The following is a 25,597-nucleotide window of genomic DNA, read 5'->3' on the forward strand; positions in this document are numbered from 1 at the left end:
TATGCTCAGCCAATTTGCAGCAGGGTTGACAAAGCATTTAAGGAACAGGTAGTGAATAGCTGGTTAGTACAAGGCTGTAGGGTTATGAATGAGAACCGCCCCCTCAGACATATTCAGTCCACTGATAGGCAGGGACAGGGAGAAGATCAGGTGTGGAATAATTATTGAGAACCAGACTTCTCAGAGCCATGCAGCACCTGCGTGTAGCCTGCGTGCGACGCGCATCATCTGTGATGTCACGGGATGGAGTCTGGTAGCGCGGTGTGCGTCATGCGTCTCGTTGCAGGGCGTGCCAAGGTGGTGGAGCCTGGGCATGGTGCGTGCGGTGTCCCCCAACCTGGCAGCACGAGGTGCATCAGCCGTCTCATAACAAGATGTGTCACGGGGACGGGGCCAAAGCCCAATCCTTACAGTACCCCCCTCCCCCTCTCCCCATCAGGGGCGACCTCCGGGGGTCCAAGGGATGGCTTGAAGGGAAATCTTTGCTGGATAGCCCGAACAAGTCTAGGGGCATGTAGTTTATCCCTTGGGATCCACGAACTCTCCTGGGGACCGAAGCCCCTCCAATGAACCTGGTACTGGATTTTTCCTCGGGTGAGCCTGGAGTCCAAGGCAGCTTGAACTTCGAATTCCTGTTGTCCCTCAACCAAAGGTGGAGACTGAGGGTCCTATATGAAGGGCTTGAGTAGTGACATATGGAACACTAATAGATGCTGGCAACCGGATTGATTCTCTCGATAATGGGAAATGGGCCAATATACCTTGGTACCAGTTTTGCTGTGGGGACCTTCAATCGGATGTTTTTTGTGGACAACCATACCTTTTGTCCCAGGTTGTACCTAGGTGTTTCGCGACGATATCGGTCAGCCTGTTTTTTCTGCATAAAGAGAGCCTTACTGAGATTCTCCTGAATTTTTGCCCAGGACTCTTGAAGATGCTGAATCCTGTTATCTGCTGCTGATACCCCGAACATGGGTTCTGCAGTAGGGAGAGCTGAGGGGTGAAAGCCGAAGTTGCTAAAGAACGTGGAGTCTTGTATTGACTCATTGCGAAGATTAATGTGAGAAAACTCGGCCCAGGGCAAACGGTCCACCCAGTTGTCTTGAGTATCTGAAATGAAGCAACGGATTAACTGTTCAAGAGATTGACCATTAGTCTGAGGGTGATAACCAGGAGAAAAGTGCAGAGAGATCCCTAGTTGTTTGCAGAGGGCCCTCCAGAACTTTGACATAAATTGGAAGCCTCAATCTGACAAAATGACCTGGGGAACCCCATGAAGATGGAACACCTCCTTAATAAATATTTTGGATATTTTGAGTGCATTGGGTAAACCTTTTGAGGGGTATGAAGTGGGTCTGTTTTGAAAATCGATCGACCACCAGAATGGTGTTCCTACCCTTTGACACAGGTAGTTCCACGATGAAATCCATAGAGAGGTGAGTCCATGGGCGATCCGGAATCAGGAGTGATTGCAGCAAGTCAGGAGGCCTGTTACGGGGTGTCTTGTTCTGGGCACAGATGGTGCATGCGGATACAAATCTTTTTATGTCCTTATGCATGCCTGGCCACCAAAAGGTCCATTCCAGAAGATCAATGGTTCTCTTAGTGCCCGGGTGTCTGGAGCTTTTAGAAGAGTGGCCCCATTCCAGGACCTTTCTATGGTGTGCTGGTGTGGTGAAGAGATGTCCCTCTGGAACTTGGAGACCTTCAGAGGGACTGGCCTTGTGCGATGTCTTCCAAAGAGTCAAAAGCATTGGCAGAGATTATACATGATGGAGGGAGTATGGTTTCCTGTCATTCTTCGACTTTGTCTTCTACAAGAAATTGACGGGAGAGGGCATCTGCCTTCACGTTTTTTGAACTGGGTATATAAGAAATAATTAAATTAAAGCGAGAGAAGAAAGGGACCACTGTGCTTGTCGTGATCCCAAGTGGTGAGTGCCTTCAATGTAGAGGAAATTCTTGTGATCTGTAAGAATAGTAACCGGATTTTCGGTGCCCTCAAGTAAATGTCACCATGCTTCCAAAGCCATATTGATGGCTAACAGTTCGCAATTGCCTATGTCATAGTTCTGTTTTCAGACGATAATTTTTTGGAAAAGAAGGCACAAGGGTGCAATTTGGCTTGCGGAGACTTCCTTTGGGATAACACGGCTCCGGACCCAACATCTGAAGCGTCCACCTCAAGGGTAAAGGGTAATCCTGGATCGGGGTGCACGAGCACTGGAGCTTAGAGAAAGGCATTTTTTAACTTCCGAAAGCGTGGATTGCCGCCGGAGGCCAAAGCGCTGAGTCGGCTCCTTTCTGAGTCAATGCCGTAATGGGCGCCACGGAAGAGAAGTTCTGTATGAACCTACGATAATAGTTGGTGAAACCCAAGAACCGTTGTACGGCTTTCAGGGTTGTGGGCCGAGGCCAATCCAATACCACTTTTACCTTGGCTGGGTCCATTGCTAGGCCGGTGTCGGAGATGATGTAGCCTAGGAAGGACATCGTGGTTTTGTGAAACTGACATTTCTCTAATTTTGCGAACATGTGATTCTGTCGGAGACATTGAGTGTCTGTTTGACATGGCCTGGATGATCACGTATGGTTTTGAAGAAGATAAGTACAGTATGTCATCCAAATATACAATGACGAATTGGTCAAGAAGATCCCTAAAAACTTTGTTGACAAAATCCTGCAAAACTGCGAGAGCGTTACATAGTCCAAATGGCATGACCAGATATTCATTATGACCGTCCCGAGTATTAAAGGCCGTCTTCCACTCATCCCCTTGTAGGATTCTTACCAGGTCGTAAGCTTACCGTAAGTCTAACTTGGTAAAAAATGGTGGAATCTTGTAGTCTGTCAAAAGTTCGGTAATTAGGGGTAAAGGATACCGGTTTTTTATTGTAATTCAATTAAGGCCCCAATAGTCAATACACAATCTGAGAGATCCATCCTTCTTTCTAACAAAGAAAAACCCTGCACCTGCCGGGGATGAGGATTTTCAGATAAAACCTCTGTGTAGATTCTCCTGGATGTACTCCTACATGGCTTTTGTCTCTGGAGGTGATAATGGGTACGAGCATCCTTGTGGAGGCACAGAACCCAGGTAATAGGTCGATGGAGCAATCGAATGGCCGGTGAGGTGGCAACTCCTCGGATTGAGCTTTGTTGAAAACATCCTGAAATTTGGAATAAATCTTTGGTAGAAGAGAGGTTACCTGTTCAGGTATGGAGGTCCTGCATAGAGCTTTCGATGGTAAGGAGCAATTCTGGGAGCAGTAGACACTCCACTGGAACAAGTGCGCCTCTGTCCAGTCGATCCGAGGGTTGTACCGTTGAAGCCACGTAAGTCCCAAAATAACGTCCATGGTAGGCGTATAAATAACGTATAGTTGGATCGACTTCATGTGGTCCTATCCGGTCTGCAATTGAAAGGGAACAGTTTGGAGAGAAATAAAGGCGGGTTGTAAAGTTCGGCCATCAATAGCCTCCAGGCAAACTGTGTGACTTTTGCGCACCAAAGGAATTGTATTCTTTTCCCTGGTCGATAAAATTCCCATCTGACCGGGAGTCCAGAAAAGCCCAAGTAGTGGCCTTGAAAGTGTCACCGGTTAGGGTGACGGGTACCAAAAGCCTGGTTGGTGTTTGGGGAGGAAAAGCAGACAATGCTCCCAGTGAGGTCCTCCCGGCTCTCACTGGATGTGACGTTTTCCTGACTTGTACGGACAGGCGAGTGCCTGGTGCCAAGCATTTCCGCAATACAGGCAGAGTCCGGCATCATGTCTACGTTGTTTGTCTCAGAGCAACAATTTGTTGCATGCGAGCTGCATGAGTTCCTCTGTATCTAGAAACGGGGGTTTAGGAGACCCTGCATAGGAAGTGTGGGAAGACTGCGTACCTGGCTTGCGTCGATTTCTTTCGGCTCTTCTCTCCTGTAGCCTTAAGTCCACTCGATTGCATAGTCCGATGAGCTCCTCAAGCTTCGTGGGGCACTCCTGTGCAGTGAATTCATCTTTAAGATTCTCTGAGAGGCCATACCAGATTGCCTCTGCCAATGCCTCATGATTCCAGTCGGTCTCAGCCGCTACGGTCCAAAATTCGAGCGCATACCGGGCCATGGGATGGCAGCCATGGAATATATGAAACAGAGAGGAAGCAGCTATTACCTTGCATCCGGGTGTGTCGAATACTCTGCAGAAATTCTATGGTGAAGCGGAGTATGTCACCTATGAGGGCCGGCCTTTGTACCCAGGTGGGTGAAGCCCATGCCAAGGCGTCATCCACTAGCAGCGATATGATATAGGCCACCTTAAACCACTGGGAAAGAAAGTGAGATGTCCTCAATTCAAACTGGATATCACATTGATTTAAGAACCCGCGACAGCGGAGCGGTTCGCCGCCGTAGCGGTTGGGCGTAGGGAGTCGGGGTTCGGAGGCCGCATTTATGGGCTTGACTGGGTGGCCAACACCGCTGAGGAGGAAGAATCCGTAGGGATATTTTGTGTCTGAACTGTCAAATTTGCACTGTCTGTTGGAGTTGCTCCATTCGCTGACTGTTCTGATTAAGATATTTCTCCAACTTGCTGAACATGTCAGAATGCAGATTCAAGACTCAATCCACCTCAGCGGGGTCCATGTTTGTGGGGCTGAGCATACTGTAACGGGTGCTCACCACAAACAGGACAGGACCGTGAGGCTGAGGTGGGGATGTTGGTAACCACCGACCAACCAATTGCGGAGTGCAGAGGGAAGGTCGTGAAGCCGGGTCAGGGTAGGAGATGTCAGGATGGTTGGTCTAGGGTTGGAGAAATCAGATAGTCGTAGTGCGGAGCCGGGGTCCAGGAGTAGAGAAGGTAGAAGTCCAAATGCAAGCCAAAGTCAGGGATCAGAGAAGGCGGAGGTCCAGGTACAAGCCGAAGACAAACAGGAGCAAAGAAGGCAAGGCAAGGGTTAAACAAGGCAACAGCAAAGCTGCAGGGTGCTTGGGGCAAGCACTTTGTCACATAGAAAAGACACTCAGTCCATAAGATGCACAGTTCTTGAATTGTCCAAATCTTTGATAAGTGATGTTTTGACAATTCTCTTGATCAGCTTGCTATTCAAATGTTCACCCTAGAAAGGATTTAAACAAAGCACAACATTGCGCAGCACACCTGGACTATGATGTCTAATTAAACCATGACATAATGTGCCTACTTACAAGATAAATCTTGTCAAATGTGGTTGAGAGAATCTGTTCTTTAACCTCTTCTTCTCTGCTCCCGCCACGAATCCCCCGAGTAGTTCCTCTGTATGTAGTACCTCAATCCCCTTCACCCTGGGAGCTCCCGGATGTCCGATGAAGGATAGTTCATAAGGGAGAGAATACAGCAGAGATGGTGCAGATGGTACAAAAAATATGTATTAAAAAACATATAAGAACAGCCAAATGAACACTCACATGTGACTGTTATATAAAAACAACTTTAGGATGCCGTCCGCTGACTTGTACCAGAGTCCTCTTAGTGCCGCAGCAACTGGAGCGCTCGTTCCGTCCCTCTGCAGTGGGTTCCAGCATGCAGGCTCCTGTGTAGGCTCCTGTGTATGCCTGCAGTTAGTTCCGCTACTAGTCCTGCTGATGTCTCTGGAAGAGATTTATCGACGATGTGCTGTGCGTCTTGTTTTCTATGGGAGATCGCGTTCTGCCCTCCTATGGTGTTAAACTGAGTGCTGCGTCCCCTCCGGCACCCAAAAGGTTAAATAGCAACCTAACTGAGATCTGCTTCTTCCTCTCAGTCTCATCTTAGTGAGCGGGGTAGTAATTCATTAACAAGAACATACTTGCTCATGGTTTGTGATTTTGGACTCAGATATGTTTGATCATTGCTATTTAACCTTTTGGGTGCCGAAGGGGACGTTAACCCATTGAATTGTATGTAAATTGTGAGATAACTTGCATTGTGGGAAACCTTGGCAGCTCTAATCTAAATAATTTGGATTAAGTATGTATTAACATTATTATATAACTATCACGCAGAAATTGCATTTATAGGTCAAGCGCTGACGAGTTTAGGGTGTTTTAGTTATTTTTATTTTCACTTTGTCACATAAACAGAAGTTTATGCTCAGCCAATTTGCAACAGGGTTGACTGAGCATTTAAGGAACAGGTAGCCAACAGCTGGTTAGTACAAGGCTGCAGGGTGATGAATGAGAACCGCCCCCTCAGACATATTCAGTCCACTAATAGGCTGTGGTGGTCGGAGAAGAGCAGGTGTGGAATAATTATTGAGAGCCAGACTTCTCAGAGTCGTGCGGCGCCTGCGTGAAGCCTGCGTGCGAAACGCATCACCCGTGACGTCACGGGGCAGAGCCTGAGCGTGGTGAGCGTGGTGCCCACCAGCCTGTTAGCGTCGCATGCGTTATGCGTCTCGTCGTGGGGCATGCCACGAGGTCGGAGCCTTGGCAAGGTGCGTGCGGTGTCCCCCAACCTGGTAGCGTGACGTGCATCAGCCATCTCGTCACAGGACACGTCACGGGGGTGGGGCCGAAGGCCAATCCTTACACCACATTAGTTTTACTATATTTACGTTTACTCTATGAGTCGTGCACTGTCTTTTGTCTTTACATGTACAGATGTGGCCTGTTTGTTTTTCCGGTTTTCCTCAACAAAAGTGCAGACATCCCTTTTTTTGTTTTGAAGATATAATCAATATACAGTACATCCCAATTAACTCTCTGCAATTCTTCGTGTTGTTATTCACACCTGTATTTAACAACATATGTCAGACTTATTTAGGATTGTTTTGGTTGTATTGCTTCGTCTGTCCAGCAGATATCAAAGTAAACTATTTTTTTTGCCTATACAGGGGTGGGGGGGGCGGGGATAGCGCAACATTTTACAATTCGCAGAACAGGTGTCTGTCTGCTGATGCTACAGTACAGCATCTTACAAGAACCCATCGTCATTTAGCCTTGAGCATTCTTAGCCTTATCAAATGAGAATTGTAGCGGTTTTTGTTGCAGTATTCTTATACAAAATTATAACAAATGTACACATTTTTTTTCACTTTGCTCTTCAGGCACACAGAGTTGGAGAAAGTTTATAAGGAAGAGAGAAAGAGAGAGAGGGACAATTTTTGTAATATGTCAGTTGCTTCAAAAAGACCTAAAGACAGTTTTTGCATATATTATCTATTTAGCAATTAATGATCGAGTAATTTGAATTAGAAATATATGACTATATAATTCGCAATTATGAATACTACAGAAATGCACCTGACCATGGATGCAATAAAATGGTGCAATGTGTTTTGTCAAGTAATTATTGCTTTGTTCGCACAATGCTATGCCCAGGGATGAAACAGGCTTATTGGTGATTACTACCCACATATGCCGGTATGTTTGACCATGGACAAAGGAGGACACAATCGAGAAGCGGGACCGGGAATGAGAATAATTGTACTTCCCAATCTCGCAATGAGCCACTATCTGAGTTTCACGAGTTTCAAGAGTATTAAGAGTATCTCAATAGTAGTTAACAGGACCCCCCACCCCCCCAGCTGAATATACCTCATGTGCTCTAAATGACTGCTATCAGCAACAATCTCAACCTGATTTTACCCTTGTGGCTAATTTTGGCTGACTGTCCCAATATCATCTGCAAAGTTGGCGTGGCTTTTTAATTAAGGTAAATATAATATACAGTATTATTAACTTTTGTTATGACACGAATAGCCAGTCCGGTAATGCATTGATACATGCGCATAACAGTGTTAGTAAACGCATGCACAGTCTTAGTACGTCTGTTGTGTACTTAAAGCATTCTTGAATGTTTTCAGAAATCAACAATGAAGTTCAGAAAGGTTTCCAAAGAGCTATTGAGCGTGGCAAATGTATAGAACAAGCAACAGAGAAGCCCACTGCTACATCCAATATGACAAAAATACACGGTAAAATACTTATATATTCTCTTGAAAAGGGGTCATTTAGTTTAACCCTTTGGCCAAAGCATTGTAAGCCTGTGAGCCACGAAAAAGCAGACCCAGTTCACAGGTCCTAGCACTACCATGCTCAATAGCTCTCCTTTTTGACACTTATATACATATATATATGTATATTGTGGGGGCTCAGGGGTTCCCAAAATGAGCTTGATGGGGTTCTCTGTGTTGTTTGTATACTCTCAATGTCTTAAGGTCTCAGTGCTTTCTGTGCCTCAAAGCCATTGACCAGAGAGCATGTCAATAAATATGCTTATGTTGGTCCTTATGGGTTTTAAATAGTTATTCTGTATTTACTTAGATTTAAATTAGAGAAGTCTGTAGACGTTTACTTTGTTCTTTATTTTTGTGTGCCAGTACAACACATTTCTTTTGAACATTGCTTGCACCAAAACACTCAATTTCTTCAGTACTGAGGGGGTACTAAAAACACAGTCAGCACTCAAATGGTTAATATTGCAGCCATTGATGCAGCACAGCTATGAATTCTGGCCTTTCTACTTTTACTCCTGTAAGATCTGAAGAGTCTAGCATAAAATACAACTCCCCCTAGAACATAGGTTGTGTGGGAATAAATGTATGTTGCAACATTGGGAAAAATATTATGAACACATATTTTAAACATATTATCAGTATTAAATTGGACCTATTAGGTTACATATCTATTGCACAATGTGATTTAGTACAACATGTGCATTTTTGTAATACTCATCTCCGAGGTTAATTTACCAATAAGGCAAGTTGCTCTTTCACCAACTGTATAATGATAGGTCAGTACAGTGCTGTCTGTATTTTGCTTCATGTGTAAGTCATCAGGGCCTTACATTATTTGAAGTTAGCATTCATGTAACCAGATCAAGGTCAGCACAGCAACACTTCTTTTATTTTACAAATGTGTAGAAGTTGTATTAATTTCATATTTGTCAATATACAAAAAAAATATTTTAGTATGTATAATTTAATTTTTAATTTTAATATCAGGAGACACCAAACACAATTTCATTTTTTAATTTAATGTTACCGCAGGGATAAAAAGGTTGATTTTGTCACCAATGAAACAAAAACAAATAAAAGCATTGCATGACAATTGAGAATAAAAATAAAAAGTGCCTCTCAGTTCAACAAATTCTAGTTCTGTAGCAGCTCTTTGTTTGGGTCAGAACCGCATCTTTGGTTGTCAGTCAGTTTAAAGTAAATCAATATAATTGAGAAAAGTACATTACACACTTGGAGGCCAGAAATCATTTCTACACCCTGCTGCCCTGTTTATGTACTTCAGCTATTTTGGGCCGCTCAGGATTTGCAAGTCAGTAAGTTGACAGTCTAAATGGAGAAAAATGCATGACTCGCATGTTGATCAACTTGTCTTACATGGTCAACCAATCAAGATGTCCCAAGTCACCTTCAATAAGTAACAATCATTTTTGAGGCCATTTAAAGACGACACAGTCACAAAATTAAGCAGGTATCGAACACAACTGCAGAACATTTTCAATCCATGTTGCATCCTTGACCCTGGACCCTTGCGGAAAGCAGGGGGTCTCTGGAGCTGAAATGCATTCATTTCATCTCCAGGGACCTGCTGCTTCCCTAGATACTTACAGAAAACGGTGCTACTGGTAATTCATGGAGGTACGTCATGCAGGAGATTTAATCAGCCATTTTGTTTCCACTGTACTAGCGAGCCCTTCCCCTGTAAATATGTCAGGTATATCTTCTTCCAGCTACATGTAAAATTAACGTAGTTCAGATGCGAATAGCTGTCTAAAAAAAATCTGACTAGGTGGAACTGCTCCTTTAAACGGCATATTGTCAGGGCAATTATAAGAAATTGATCTTGAAACTGTTTTGATTTTCGAATAAGATGGTTTTAGGATGATAGCACATCAGTGTCCTTAATCAACAGGACTGAGATGTAGAGTAAGAAATGCCTGTGATTCATTGCAAGCCCTTGCAGCAATAGAGAACTATAAAGATCAGTTCTGACATCAAGTGAATGTCATTGCTCTGGTAATTTTAGTTCCCAACCGCACAACGTCCACTATGAAAATAACATAACAAATTATGAGGAGCTGATGAGTCCATAGTGATGTGGCAGCAGAAAGCACGCATGCAATTTGTCTAGCCAAGAACTGGGTGAATTGCAAATTCATATAACATAAGGAACAACCTTCATAAATACATAGAACATATGGAACAACCTTCACAAATACATATAACATAATCTGTGTGGTGGTTATACTATTAGATACTTTTCTAACTCAGCAACTGTTTACCTTGTGAAAGGGTTGAATTGAGATACATTGTTGCTATACTTGCTATACACTCTGTTTTTGTCTGTTGTCACCTATTGAATCCTCACAATGGTATTTGACTATTAGATACACCCTTGCAGGGATAATTCACTTTAGTGATTAGTATTTTATTGCTAACATGTGTTATGTATCTTATGTTATACCCGTGATGATAGGGGGATATATTTGTATCAATAATAGGTATATCCAAAGTCTATTACGACCATCTGTAAGGACATTAACCCCTTCAGTGAATAACATTTAGTTGTCTGGCTTAGGAGGAGCCAGACAATGTCTATATTGCTATACCTACCACCAGTATTTTAACTATATATATATATTCTATGCCCTGTAATTACAGTTATTTGATTAAAATGTTATTATTTTTCATTCTCTGCATATGAATGGGATATCTGCTTGGATTATACATTGTCCTACCCATCTGTGACCCCCAAGAGTGCTTTAAAAGGGATTCTTTCCCGGTTGTTACTTAAGTCATAATCCCTGAAGAACAGGGCATTACTGGCCAATATCTATATCAACACACTGCCGCCCCCTCTGTGTACACACACACAAACACAACCACAACACAGCACCTCTACACACACACAGCAGATCTGCACACACACAAACTGCTGCTACACACACACACACACACACACAACAGCACACCACACAACACAGCACCTCTACACACACAAGCACACCACACACACCCACACACACACACACTGGAGCTCTACACACACAACACAGCACCTCTACACTCACAATACAGCACCTCTACACACACAGCACAGCAGCTCTACACACACACACACACACACATACACACACACACACACACAAAACACAGCAGCTCTACCCACACACACACATATACACAAAAGTTTGCTCAATCCTGTGAAAGCCCAACAATTTAGGGGAAAAGACAAAATGAAATAGTAATTGAAATAGCAAGACATATTGTCCCCGTGACCGCAAGAAACTAACACAGAGCTTATGGTATCTGCGAGGGCTCGCACACTCCTGCAGCCCCAGCGATCTGTGCACTTGGCTGCAGGAGATTGGGGAGGTGATTAAAGCCTGTGAGGGCATGCCGAGGGCGTGGCGGATGCGTCACGGACGCGTCACGAAGCTAGTTCACCCTCATTGGATGAACCAGCTCACATGACGCTGACGTCACGCGGCAGTCGTCTGAAATCACAAATTCTCTTGATTCCTCAGAATGCTGCCGTGTCAACGCGTCACAATGCCGCGAGGCATGCCGGCACTTTGCTAACTTCAATAGCCAAACAGGGAAGTGTCTGACGTGTGCACGAAAGCAAGCGTGCGCACGTAGCGACATCCGCAGGATAATCTCGGCCTAAGTGTAAATTGCAGGCATTTATTTGCATTTTGCTGATGCAGCGACGGAGACTCTGCCACAAATTAAATTTTATGGGGGCTGTAGTACTCTTCAGTAATTATAGGTGGTGCTAGTGTACTAGTGTGTATCTTTAATCTAAATCATGGGTATCGTTAGTGTGCAAGTGTCTTTATTCTAAATGCAATGTAACCAATTCCTTATTCCTGTTCATTTCATATGATATGATATCTCATTAACTTCAATATAACCCACCACATATCCCTTAAAAACTGAGGTGACTAATAATTTTTAAAGTATGAATTTTTATTTTATTAAATTACAAAGATTTTGTGAAATAATACAATTTTCTTCAATCTTCTTACAAAAATACAATCTTCTTCAAACTTCTTACAAAAATACAATCTTCTTCAACCGATATCTTCTTCGGGTTGTCTCATGTGCAGCTTCACCTGTACAATTTTTGCGAGAATGCTATTTATTAATAATTGAGACGAAAGAGATGCATGAATTACACTTTGTGAGCTACCGATAAACTGTGTGTGCGTGTACTATGGAACCTGTATGGAATGCATATGAGTGTTATTGAATTTCTGAGCATGCATGTTCAATGGAACCAGGTTGAAAAGCATATGCATGTCATTGAATTTCTGCAAATTCGTTTTCTATGGAACCTGGTTGAAACGCATATGTGTGGTTCTAATTTTCTGCGCATGTGACCTGTATGTATGAACTATATGTAGCCCCTGCGCAGTACAGGTATTGCCAATTGAATGGAATGCATAAATTGCTTTCATTATCCATTATCGCTGGATGTGTTTCCTTCACGAACAAGGTGTTGTTATTCATCAGCCTGCTGAATCTGGAAAAAAGGATGAAAACAAAGATTAAACAATTTGTAAAATAGCACAAAGACTGTGAAATAATACAATCTTTTTCAACCAACATCATCCTCTTGTATTTTTTATAGGTTCAACTGTTAAATAATTGGGAGGTTGTTATTGTGATGGTAGGGGGTAGCCGGCCTTCATAAATAAAGGTGAAGGCTGGCTTCCCCTAAAACAGTGTACCAAAGGCTGAAGTGTCAGCTCTTGGGTCTAGTAACGCACTCTATGTTTCCCTGTATTTCTGTTGCCATTTTACTGTCACCTGTAAGCTCCATAGCTTGAAATGCCATTGTATAGTTAGGGCCCCAGTTAGGAGATAGCTACAGAACAGGGACTTTGGGAATGGGAGTGTAAGGGGGGATATTGAGGGGCAACTAGACTTAAAAAGTGTATTAAATGTTGCTGACCGGAGTAACCGGTAGTACTGGTATGTCACCTGTAAATCCCGTATGATTTGTGGGGACCCGTCTGTAGATGAAGACGGGGTATGTGTATGGAAGTCCCATGCAAAGTATAGGGAAAACCTGACCTGTTATGGACTTTACCTGTTCCCTGTTCCCCAGAAACATAAAACTTCAGGAATGTAAGTTTTAGGTGGGATATTTAGGTCAAAATGTAATTCTCTTGCTTGCAGGAGTTACTGTTAGTCCCATAATTCTCCCTGATGTGCAGGCATGATTTGCGAGTACGCGAGGTGAATTACAATGGAGCTACACAGTGTCCCCCAGAATCCTGGTTTTCGAGCCCAAATATCCCAGACCCATTTCCCTCACAGGTATAAGGATCCCCAAGAAATATTTTTTATTAAAACATGTTTATTAATGTTTCGTGCATAGTGTATAAATGTCTATGCTGTCAGCCCGGGCATCCACATAGGTGACAGGATGTCTGCGTAGACATCGGAATTCAAACGTGAGAGGATGTCCAGAGGTGACAAAACTGTTTGGTGAGAGGGGAAGGGCGATTTGCCAGGTCCAGAGTACAAAGGGAACCCTGTTGAGACTGCAGGTCCTGGTGGAGCCTGCCCAGTGGGTGGCAGTGGGTTAGCTGGGTGAAGATTCAGCTCGTAGGCGCATTTCTCTTTGGCTAATTCATATTTCAAGCTCACCTGGCTTTTCGAGCCAGCTTGGCATGCTCCTTCTCTGATGTCAGCCAAGAGATGAGCCCCTGTTTCTATTGGCTAGTGGGAGGGAATTCCCACGCTCTGATTGGTCACTCCTCCTACTTCCATGCTGAAGATAGAACAACGGAGGATATGTAAGGAGATGGACGAGGCAGAGAACCAGACCATCCTGTGACTTGAGTCGGTGAAGCGCGGGCGGGGTTTTTGAGGTTGCTATGTTATGAATAGTAGAGCAACTGGCTTCATTTTTGTTGTTTGGAAAACCTGGCCTGCAGAGACCAAGTCAGATGCCGAGTCCAAGTTCTACAAAAAGAGCGTAGCTGTCGCGGCTAAGGTTTTTAGCCAAAAAGAGGACAAGGAAGCCGGGAGGGATTTCCCGGTCAGGGTAAGCCTTCTGAAGCAGGTGCCCTGCACTTATTTGAGGCCAGTTATCATCCTCAGACTCCCAGTATGTGTGTATTCCAGCTGTATTTTGAATTTGATTTGTGTGTACGCGTTTACCCTAATTAACCTAATTTTATTCCACTATCTTCTTTTGCCTATTGAATGATCCAGGGTTAAAAGGTGTTAAAAGTCCTTGTCTCCCATAACAGGCATTTTTCTGGTGGCAGAGGTGGGATCATTAGGCTTTGGGCTACAAATTCCTGCTGGGATTTATAGCACAAAGACGAGCTTGCGGAGTGCAAGCCCTCAAAATAAGTAGTATCGGACACACGTTATACAAAGCAGGTAATCACACCTTTTTGTGTCCCTTAGTGCCACAAGGTGAAGATGGCTTCCTGATCAGGGCAGTATAGGTCCTGGGACTGTGCAGTCATGGTTGCCTGGTGTGAGACCTTTGGTCTGTCGACTAACGGGCATAGCAAGGTCGAGCTGCAGGCGATCCTAGAGGTGCATGAAGATGCCCTTGCTATCACCAGCATGACGACAGCTGAAGCACCAGTCCAGGTCGGGGCTGCTGCCAGTCCTGAGAGCAGAGGAGCAGAGCTTGGGGGACAGACGTGGTCACCCCAGTGGCTCAGGGGGTACCCACCTCACTGCGCAGAGGAATTTGCAGCTATAGTAGCGATCCTGGTTCCAGGAGCTACTGTTGCGGGGAAAAAAAGATGGTGCAACTAGTCCTCCACCCCCAGGCACCCTCCGTGCATAGCGAGGGCAGTTCCTCCTATTATCCAACCAAGGTGTCCCAACACAGCTTTGGCAAGTTTGTGGATGGCACAGACTATATCAATGGCTTCCTGCTGTGCTTTGAGAACCAGTGGCGATGGTTCTCAGTCCCTCGGGAGGAATGGGTGAAATACCTGTCTCCCCTGCTGAGTGGAAGGCCAGCTTGTACTTCTCCCTAGGGAGCATGCCCGAGGAAGACGTAATTAGAGGGTACAAGATAGTGCCTGAGATAAGAGAGTGGAAATCCTCGATTCCTGGGAGGGTCAAGGTGATCGTCCAGAACATCTTTCCTCACACTATACCACTTGATGTCGGTCAAAGACTGGGTTGGATATACCCGGTTACACCTTTAGAAACGCTAGCTCATGTGAATGCCACTAAAGTGCAAGACGAGCCTGCAGTTTGACTTCGGGGAATCGACCCTGTCAGCAGACTGGAAGAAACAGCTAAGTGCTAAATTGGAGGAGCGCCTTGAGGTGTTCTCCACCAGCGAGATGGATGTGGGCTGCAACACAAATGCCCAGCACACAATCCAGCAGAATGATACCATGCCATTCCAGACGCATCGGTCCAAGAGATGTGAGGGACGTCCTGAAGGAAATGGAGACAGCAGACATCATAACTGAATCCCGTAGCCCCTACGCCTCAATGCACTGTCAGACAGCAAGTGGTTCAGTGTGCTGGACCTGAAGTCTGGGTACTACCAGGTACCTATGAGCTCTGAAGACCAGGAGAAGATGGCGTTTGTCTGTCCCCTCGGGTTCTACCAGTTCACCCGCATTCCCAAAGGCATTTGCGGTGCCCCAGCGACATTTTAAAGGTTAATGGAACATACCATCGGGATATGAATCCTTGGGAATGCCTAGTCTACCTGGATGATATCATCTTGTTCGGTAAGACTCTAGAAGAGCACGAGGAACGTCTTCTAATGGTATTAGACAGACTGGGTAAGGAAGGCCTGAAGTTGTCCCTGGACAAATGCAGATTCTGCCGTACATCAGTCACCTACATGGGTCATATAGTATCTGCAGACAGAGTGGCTACAAACCCCACTAAGGTCAAAGTCATGGTAAACTGGCCCCGACCAGACAACGTGATGGAACTACAGTCCTTCCTGAGATTCTGTGGATACTACCGCCGCTTCGTAGAAGGCTACTATGGCAAAGCCAAGGTCCTCAATATCTCCTGAAGATCTACCCAGAAGAACATCGGCAGAAGGCCGCATCCGCATGGACACCCTTTGTAGACAAGTGGATATCCACCTGCGAAAAGGCGTTCACCGGACTCAAGAAAAGCCTCACGGAAGCACCCGTCTTAGCTTATGCTGATCCCGAGCAGCCGTATTTACTACACGTGGATGCAAGCTTAAAGGGCTTTAGCTGTACTGCACCAGAAGTACCCTGCTGGTCTTCGTCCAGTGGAGAATGTGAGTCGAAGCTTGACAACCAGCGAGCAATACTACCCTGTTCACAAGCTGGAGTTCCTCGGACTTAAGTGGGCGGTAGTCGACAAATTCCACGACTATTTGTACGGAGTCTCGTTCGAGGTATGGACCGACAATAATCCGTTACCGTATATCCTAACCACCACTAAATTGGATGCCACAGGCCACAGGTAGTTGACGGCCTTGTCAAACTACAAGTTCACCCTCAAGTACAATCTGGTGCCCTTAAACTTCGAAGCCAATGCCCAGTCCCGAAGACCTGAACTGAGTACCACACCGGATGACCCGTGAGAAGAAATCCCTAGATTTGGGATTAGAGCAATGTTCTCAACGGCCACAATAGTGAAGAACAAGGTTGCATTCTCTGAGTTAAGTGTAGCCGACTCGCTGGGGTGCCAGTCCAAGGCCCTCCCCACCGCCTGCTGCCATCCAGAAGGTATGTCAATTATCCAGGACACCATCATAGATTGGAAGGAATTGGTACAGTACCAGATGCATGATCCAGTGGTTATAGCTATATGCCAGGCCATCCAACAGAACAACTCCTCCTTGTTGAAGTGTTTCCCTACCGACACAGTCACGGTCATCATGAGGGAATGGGACACATTCCACACAGAGCGTGGCCTCCTCTATAGGATTGTCCCCTACCACAATCACCCCGACAGCAGGCAGTGAATTCTGCCCAGAAGCCTGCAGTACCCTGTCCTAGGGTCCCTGCATAACGACCATGGACACCTGGGAGTAGATAAGACCTTAGGACTAGTGTGGGACCGATTCTTCTGGCCCAAAATGCGGGAGTCCATAGAATGCCATTGCCGGAAGTGCCTGAGGTGTATCCAGTGGAAAACAATGCCCACACGTGCAGCCCCAATGGGTCACCACAAAATCTGCAGTCCCATTGTTCTAGTCTGCATCGACTTCTTCTGCATAGAGCCTGATTCAAGAGGCATCAGGAATGTGCTGGTGGTGACTGACCACTATAAGCAGTACGCCCAAGCATTCCCTACCAAGGATCAGAAGGCGATAACGGTAGCTAAAGTGCTGTGGGATAAATACATCATCTATTATGACTTACCGAATCGGATGCACTCCTACCAGGGAAGAGACTTCGAGAGCAAGCTTATCAAGGAGCTTCTCAAATTGCTCAATATCCAGAAGCCTAGGACTACTCTATACCATCCAGAGGGAGACGCTCTGCCGGAGAGGTTCAACCTAACCCTGCTCGACATGCTAGGCACCCTAAAGGGCTCCCAGAAAGCCAAACAGATCAAGCACGTTGAAGCACGTTGCATGCGTACAACTGCACCAGGCATGAATCTACGGGGTTCACACCATTGTTCATGATGGTCGGGCAAGAGGCACTTGCCACAACTCCCTGTGGACATCCGTCTCCGGGTATCTACCGATGGGGTACCCAATATGGCTCACTATAAATATGTGAAGCGACTACAGGACAGTCTTCACTGCACATATCAATTGGTGGAAAAATCTCAGCCCAGCTGAACGCATGCAACAAGCGAAGGTATGACCACAAGGTCAGCTATCGGGAACTTCGCCCTGAACACACTGTTCTTCTACACAATGTAGGGATTCTCGGCAAACACAAGCTGGCAGACCGCTGGTGCGACGGGCTCTTTGAAGTAGAATCCCAGTTGCCAGGCCTCCCTGTCTACCGCATACAAGATGCGGATGGCAGGGTAAAGGAAATCACTTGCAGCCCATCCCACAAGTGGGAGAAAGTGACCCCGAACCAGAGGCAATAGTAATGGCCAGTAAGCCAGAGAGGTCTGAAGAGCACTCAGATCCAATAGTTGAACCCAATCAGGATCCTGCAGAAGGAACCTCCACTAGTTCCAATGGAGACTGGTGGGCACCTCCTGAAGGAGCACCGGGTAATGGGCCCAAGCCTCATGTACCCACCCCAGTGGCTTTAACAAGCCGTCCTCTAGATCCCAGAAGCCTGAGTTATGTCCCCCAAAAAGACTTTACAGAGACTGAGTTGCTCCTTAGAAACGGGCTAAGGCCCCAAGACTATGATAGACTCTCCCAAGTGGGATGCACTGAAGAAGACATTCACAGGAGTCAGCGAGTGAGGTGCCCTCCCACTAGAGTGGCATACGATTCGTTTGGGGCATCCCACTATGAGTCTCAACAACTGGCTCGGAGCAAGCTAGATTCGATAATAGCAATGTTCACTGAGTTGTATAACCTTGTGTAAAGTACTGCATCAGGCAAGATATATATATATATATATATACATTTTCCATTATATTAACTTTTGTGTGTGTTTATATGTTGTTCCCAAGCAGGGACATTGGAGTCTCCACCAGGGGGAGGATGTAGCCAGGTCCCCCTTACATCCTTGCCCGTGGTGTAGGGGACGAATACTGAGTATGTCTGGGTGCCACCAGCATTACAGGTGGACCGGCAATAGTGCGGGGAGGCTGCGGTCTTACCGGAGGAGCTCCGGAGCTCTGTAACACTGGTGGTGGCCATCTTGAGAATCGTGCATGCGCAATGAAAGCCTCACACATGCGCAGTACGTGTGATGGCCATCTTACAATAGGCTCCGCGTGGGACTACACTTCCCAGCAGCCTCAGGGGCTGCTGGTCACATGGGCCAGCATAGCCAATAAGCCTACTGGAACCACGGAGCACCAAAGAGATACATTTGGCGCTCTTGGAAGAGCACACCAGTCAGGATCCAGAGGCAGAAGAAAGAGGTAGTGCCCAGAGAGCAGTTCGTCCATGGACTAGGCCTAGAATTGCCCCATAGGCCCCAGTTAGGCCCTGACCATGTGTACCTTGTCGCTGCTGCAGGGAAGGCCAAAAGATAGGGAATCTTCCCCAGTAGTTTACAGTAGTAGTGCACCGGTGGAAGACACTACGCGGTGTGTGCGGCCTGCGGTCTGGGACCAGACCCAGCATATATTATCAGAGACACTATTATAGGGACATACTCCAGCGGGAGATCCCTCCAGTTGCGGATGCCTGAGGATCCGCTCGACGTGGGACAATGTTGTGGCCCAGTGAACCTTCAGCCATAGCGGCCTGATCTGGCCCAAGTCTAGTACGGTATCGCATACACAAGTGCACCAACGGTCATGTGGCTACTCCACACACTTTGGGCGGGCCTGTTCTGTGGACACTAGCGCGTTAAGTGCCCAGGCACCTCAGTACTTTGGGGTTCCACTTGGCTGCTGTTACTGTGGGGGCTGTGTATTTTGGGGTCACTGTTATATTTGTTGTGTATCTTATATCAGTAAATACTGTTGTTGTATACCCGGTGTGTGTATTTACTGAATGTATTGAGTTCCTGAGAGGGGTAATCCTACTGTGTTAGGATCTCTCACAGGTGGATGCACTGTGTAACCACGAGTACGATCACCACAAGCACCCAGCAGCAGAGGATCTGGCCTCCTGTAAGCCACTCAGGTAACGCACTGCAGGTAGTTTCCCTAGATATGGGGGAAAGGGGGTTGCAGAAGGTAAGTTCCAGATTCAGTGCTGTGAGCAGTAGTACTCTAACTTACCCTGTCTATAACAGTTTTATTTTTGTGTAGCCCTGTGTAATTTTGGGGTTACATACCTCCCTCCTGTGCAATAATCCCTGTTAAAAGGTCAGGTTTGCCAGGAGTTATCATGAGGTTTGCCCTCATCCCCTGTGATGTGCACTGTGTAGTAAAGGAAGTGACATCATGCTCTCTGTCCAATTACAGTGACACAGGGGTGGTGTGTACTGGAGCTATATAGTATGCAACACTGTCTGAATTTAGTGTGTGTGAGTGTCTCATCCCACTTTAATGAGACTGTCTGACCCAACACAGTGCTAGGGCTCTGGCAAATATTGTGGCCCTCCCTTAGGGGAGAGGTGGGCAGACTATTCCTCTTACTCTATTAGAGAGTAAGGGAAGAGCAAGGACAGCTTCTAGGGCCCTGACTAGGAGTGGTGTCCAGGGACTTCCTTGAGGTGGGCAACCTTTATGATGTGCGGCTAAAGACCGACCGCAATGATGGGCAGTCTGCCACTAAAGATGACAATAAAGAATGTCCAATTTGAAAGAACCTTCTTGCCTGAGAGTGGAGTCATTCAGGGAGAAGCTGCACCCAGAGGTTCTCTTCCAGAGACTCCTCCCTGCTGTCGTGGGGACCTGGGAGAGATGGAGGCGCTGTACCAGAAGTGAGTAGTTCTCAGCATTACCTCATGAGCCAGTCCTGATGTATTTCCCTATATCACTGTGGAAGACTCAGGAGTTCTGTAAGCCAGCAGGTGCACCACACTACAGTATATGTAACATGGGGCAGTTTCCTCAAGTAAGGGGCCAATGTGAGATTGGGGGGGGAAACACAGTTACATTTGATTTACAGTTGTACTCTAACCGTATCTGAATATGACCCTGTTCCTGTCCCTGTATAACTGTGTTATATGTGTTTCAACCTAGAGGACCCCCTACTTCCCAAAGTACAGGCCCCGGCATGCCGGTATCTCCCTGCATTGATTAAATGTCCCGCTTCACGTGAGCGGGACATTTAAATGCACAGGAGATTCCAGCACCCCATACTAGGCCTGTAACTCAGAAAGCAGGGGGTCCCCGAGGCTGAAATAAATGCAGTTCAGCTCAGGAAACCCCCAGCTTCAATACCCATTTGTTAAAATTAACATTAAAACTGTACAATCGCTTGTAAAAGTTTTGCAGGGAGAGGCAGCTCTCTCCGTGCAGATCTTCAAGGCTGCAGTTTAAGCAAACACAAATCATGCAATAAATCTTTGGGGGAAAAAAGTAGTGTGATGTATTTTTTAACCGATCTATAAAAAATTGGTGATTTTTCTTAGTGAATACCGTTTTGGCACACATTTTTTATCGTGCGGTTAGAAAATGCAAACCCGCTCGGCAATGCACTGAACTTATCGAAGTTTAGTGAATAGGCCCCATAACGTGAGGTATGCATGTTATTAGCAAACTATATTTATATATGCAATTAGTTAGGCATTAGTGTTGATCAGAAATCCTGTTTCCTACATCATGCCCAGTTTAGCCCTAAGCACAGACACTGAGGGGGAGGAGCACATGAGTGACTCATTGCATAATGTGAGGCATGCAAGTTATTAGAAATCTTTAACAATGTATGCAATTAGTTAGGCAATTAGTGAGGCATTAGTGTTTAGCAGAAATCCTGTTACATGTGTCATTCCCAGTTTAGCCATAAGCACAGACACTGAGGGGGAGGAGCACATGAGTTACTCATTGCATAATGTGAGGCATGCAAGTTATTAGCAATCTATATTTATATATGCAATTAGTTAGGCAATTAGTTAGGCAATTAGTGAAGCATTGATGTTGAACAGAAATCCTGTTGCATATGTAAATGTTAGTAGTGTAAATTAAAACTTGGAGACAAAAACAAAGGCTTCAATCGACATCTTCGTCTTTTGCCTGTCTCTTGTACAATTTCATTCTGTTAAATAATTGTTACTTATTAATATTCAAGAAATAAATGCTTAAACTACACTGCTCCTTCCTATCTATGTGCATGAATGTCTTTGTTCTATGGAACAAATATGTGGGTCTTTGAATTTAAGCACGCATATGCAGGTCTTTGCATTTAGGATGCATGCATGTTCTATGGAATGCATATGCAGATCATTTGGGAACTACGTAGGCTTAAATGTAACTTAATTATCCATGGGCAGAGGCTGAAAATTCTGTGGCAGCATCCTGCAGTAGAATTTGTATAAGTTGATGAAATGGGTGTGCTCCCTGCTGTTGTTCATGTTGATCATGTACAGTACTCAGAGTTGGTCAGTCTGTGCTGGTAGTGGGATAGGTACTCGAGTGGGAGCATATCGGAGGGTTCATTTCAGAAAGGTCTGTGCAATCCCTTTCCCCTTTGAAAGATGCTATAATCGAACATACCCATACATGACGTGTGCAATGCCCAGTACCCACCCCTCACATGCGTTCTGTTCTAATAAAGCAATCATTAATGTTTGAGTTGTATCAAATAGAATCCCTGGTATTTATATGCAATTCGTGGCTCCCTTGAGGCTCCCTTACAGTGCGCCACCTGACAGACACACATACTGAATTGCAATTATATAAATAACAACACAAATCATTCCGACAGCTGATCGTAGCTAAGTGGGAATGAGCCATAGACAACAAAGGACTCTCGTGGCTGTAATCTCGCACTTCGACGTGGTCAAAGGGACAGTAAGTCTCTATGTATAAGCAGGGCTTTTTTCAGGGGGAACACGGTGAAACGCAGTTCCCATCGTTTTTTTTTATAGACCACACAGTCAACTTTATAGCATTATTGTGTTCATCTAAAAAAGTATATTTTATATGTTTTATAAAACAATTAAAATGTAATAATTATTATTTACAAAAATAATAACATAGATTCTAAAAAAAAATTAATTGTGAATAAATGGTATATTATTGCGCATGTCCAAGAATAATTCCACCCCTGGTCCAACACTCGTCAGAGTTCCCTCACCTTTTTTTTTTTTCCAAGCAAAAAGCACTGTGCATAAATATGCTAATAGTATTAAGTATACTATAGCTAAGTATAGAAGCATTTTAAATTAATACAGTACTAAAATAATTCACAGCCAGCTGTACAGAACAACTGTTCCTTTTATACAACATCTGTTGGGGCATGTGTTACATGTCGCGTTAAATGTCCCTTAAAATGTGATCCTTTTTTAATGACTTCTACACTGTTGTTGTGCTTCTGCAACAAAACTTTCATTAGGATATCTTTATTACAAAGTGTTCACTGTTTATGTGATAATCCTGGAACATAATACATTGTTGTTAACATTATTTTATTTTGGGATGGGTGATTCCAGTTACTTAACAGGCTGTTATTCAGGAAAATTACTTTGGAAATGATCCAATCTTTGATTTTCTTTATAAATAATCGCTTCAGTCTATGTTCCAATTAAAGAAAATAAACAGTAGCTGTCTTATCCTCTCTGGTTAATTCTGATGGTATACTGTATGTTGTGATATTCTACACCAATACTGCCACTGAATCCTATAAATATATATGTATGTATGTGTAGCCAGGTATTTGTTTTGGTTACTAATCTACCCTTCTTAACACTTAAACCCTGGTATTAGTGGAGGCAGTGTTAGGCCCAATTTGGGTTTACCCCTGCAGTAAGCAGCACCCTTGAGTGACAGGGGGAGGTGGGCCTAGGATCTGTGTTTTGCCTAATCAGGGACTCAGACCTGGGGCCCTCCCCCATGCTACTTAGTGGCTGCACCACCAAATTTAGTCAGTGTTCTCTCCCATGAGAGAGCGTGATTGCTGGGAGTGTGGAATCAGGGCTCTGATTACATTCCATCCCTCCCTTATGGCAATGGGACAGCTACCCCTCATCCCACCAGGTGTGTGGGAAGAGCAGAGGATAGGCTCTTGAGGCCTGAAGCCCCAGGGCTGATTCCAGTGACCATCCAGAGGAAGGAAAAGACTAGGGAATCAATTCAAGACTGTATTCTGTGTGCAGTTATAAAATAAAGCTGTTCCTGTTTTATAATATACTTCTGCCTGAGACTGCAATCTATCAGGGGGCGTATCAGAGGGTTCTTCTGCAGGGATTGTCTCTGGCACTCCTGGAGCCTGCAAGAAATAGAGGCGCCGCACCATTGAGAAATGAACAACCATTACCCCAAAAGCCTGTCCTGTCATCCCCACTAACAACGGCGGAACCTCAGAGCTTCTGTGAACCAGCAGGTAACCAGCACAGCACACCCTGTAATAGTGTAATCTCCCAGAGGGTGGGGGAAAACCTGTTACATAAGTATGTATATGTTTATTTTTATAGCGCCAATGATACACATAGCACTTCACAACAATAATACATGTGACATAATAATATAAATAACAAATAATACATAATGGGAATAAGTGCTTCAGACATAAAAGTAACATTAGGAAAAGGTGTCCCTGCCCCGAAGAGCTTACAATCTAATTGGTAAGTAGGAAGAACGTACAAAGACACTAGGAAGGTGTTCTGGTAAGTGATATTCTCATTGTAACTAGATATGTTGTGTTTTCTGGAAGGGGGAGAGAGAGAGAAGAGGATGAGGAATAGAGAAACAGATGGAGATTGAGTAAGACAAAGAGAGACAGAAGGGAAAATGGGTTTGTAAAGGAAGGAGAAAGAGAGATAGAGTTTAGAGAGTGAAGAGAGGAAAGAAATACAAATAGCAAATGGAGAGGAAGAGATGAGAGGAGGGGAAGGGGAGTTGAAAAGAGAGGCAGAGACTAGAGAGGAAGAAAGCTACATCTGTGATCCTGAAAAAAGTGGTAACATAATAATGGTTCACTTAGTTTTTGTGTACAAAACTGTACTTTCAGTTTATTTTTAAATGTGTGACGAGTGGGGAGAGATTTATCTTGCAGGGAATGAGTTTCATATAGACAGGGCACCGCTCAAGAAAAGTCTTGGAATTTGGAGTGGGAGGAGTTTATGCTGGAGGAGAAACGCAGGAAATCATGGGCAGAACAGAAAGGGCATGTGGGGAAGTATTTGGAGAGATGTTTTAATTTGTACCATATGGAGAGGCAGCATTTTGAAGAAGTGAAGACTAGAAATTTGGAGTGTAAGGAATTGCATAGGTGGTTTATGCAGAGGAGAAAAATGACCTATGTTATACAGATTAAAAGATTGGAGAGTGTGAATGTGGAGAGAGGGATTGAAAAGTGCCCCTAGGATTTTGCTGTAGGAAATGCCATTGGATTTTTGCTAGGGCAGTCTCAGTTATTAGGACATAATCCAGACTGCAGTTTGTAAGAGAAAATCTAGCATTTAATTGTACAGTATATTTGTTATTTGATGCAAGTGGCATAAGGGACATACAGTAGGACAGTAGTCAGAGTGAGAGGTTGGGTCAAGAGAAGACAACTTCAAGATGGGTGTTAAAGAAGCATGTTTGAAGAATGTCAGCAATATTCTAATGATAAAATAGGTTGAAAGTATAAATTGAGGTTGTTATTATTATTATAGTTTATTTGTAAAACGCCAAAATATTCCCCAGTGCGGTATAATGTGGGTACAGAGATTTTATAATTAAACAGTACATACAAATACAGATGTAGCCATCCTTACTGTTATCAGTGCCATATTTGCGCGCAGTCCTGTGCATAGTGGTGCAGCTGAAGGAGAGCGGTTGTCAGGTACATGGGCCTGACAGCAGCATTTAGAATGGACTAGATAGGAGACAGATTTTTAGAGGGGGAGACCAACTAAAAGCAGGTTGCATGAGTCCAATCAGAATAGGATAAGTGCGTGAGTAAGAATTTGGGGGGATTGTTTCGTGAGGAAGGGACTTATCT

The sequence above is a fragment of the Ascaphus truei genome, chromosome 4 (assembly GCF_040206685.1).
Source record: "Ascaphus truei isolate aAscTru1 chromosome 4, aAscTru1.hap1, whole genome shotgun sequence".
Lineage (NCBI taxonomy): Eukaryota > Metazoa > Chordata > Amphibia > Anura > Ascaphidae > Ascaphus > Ascaphus truei.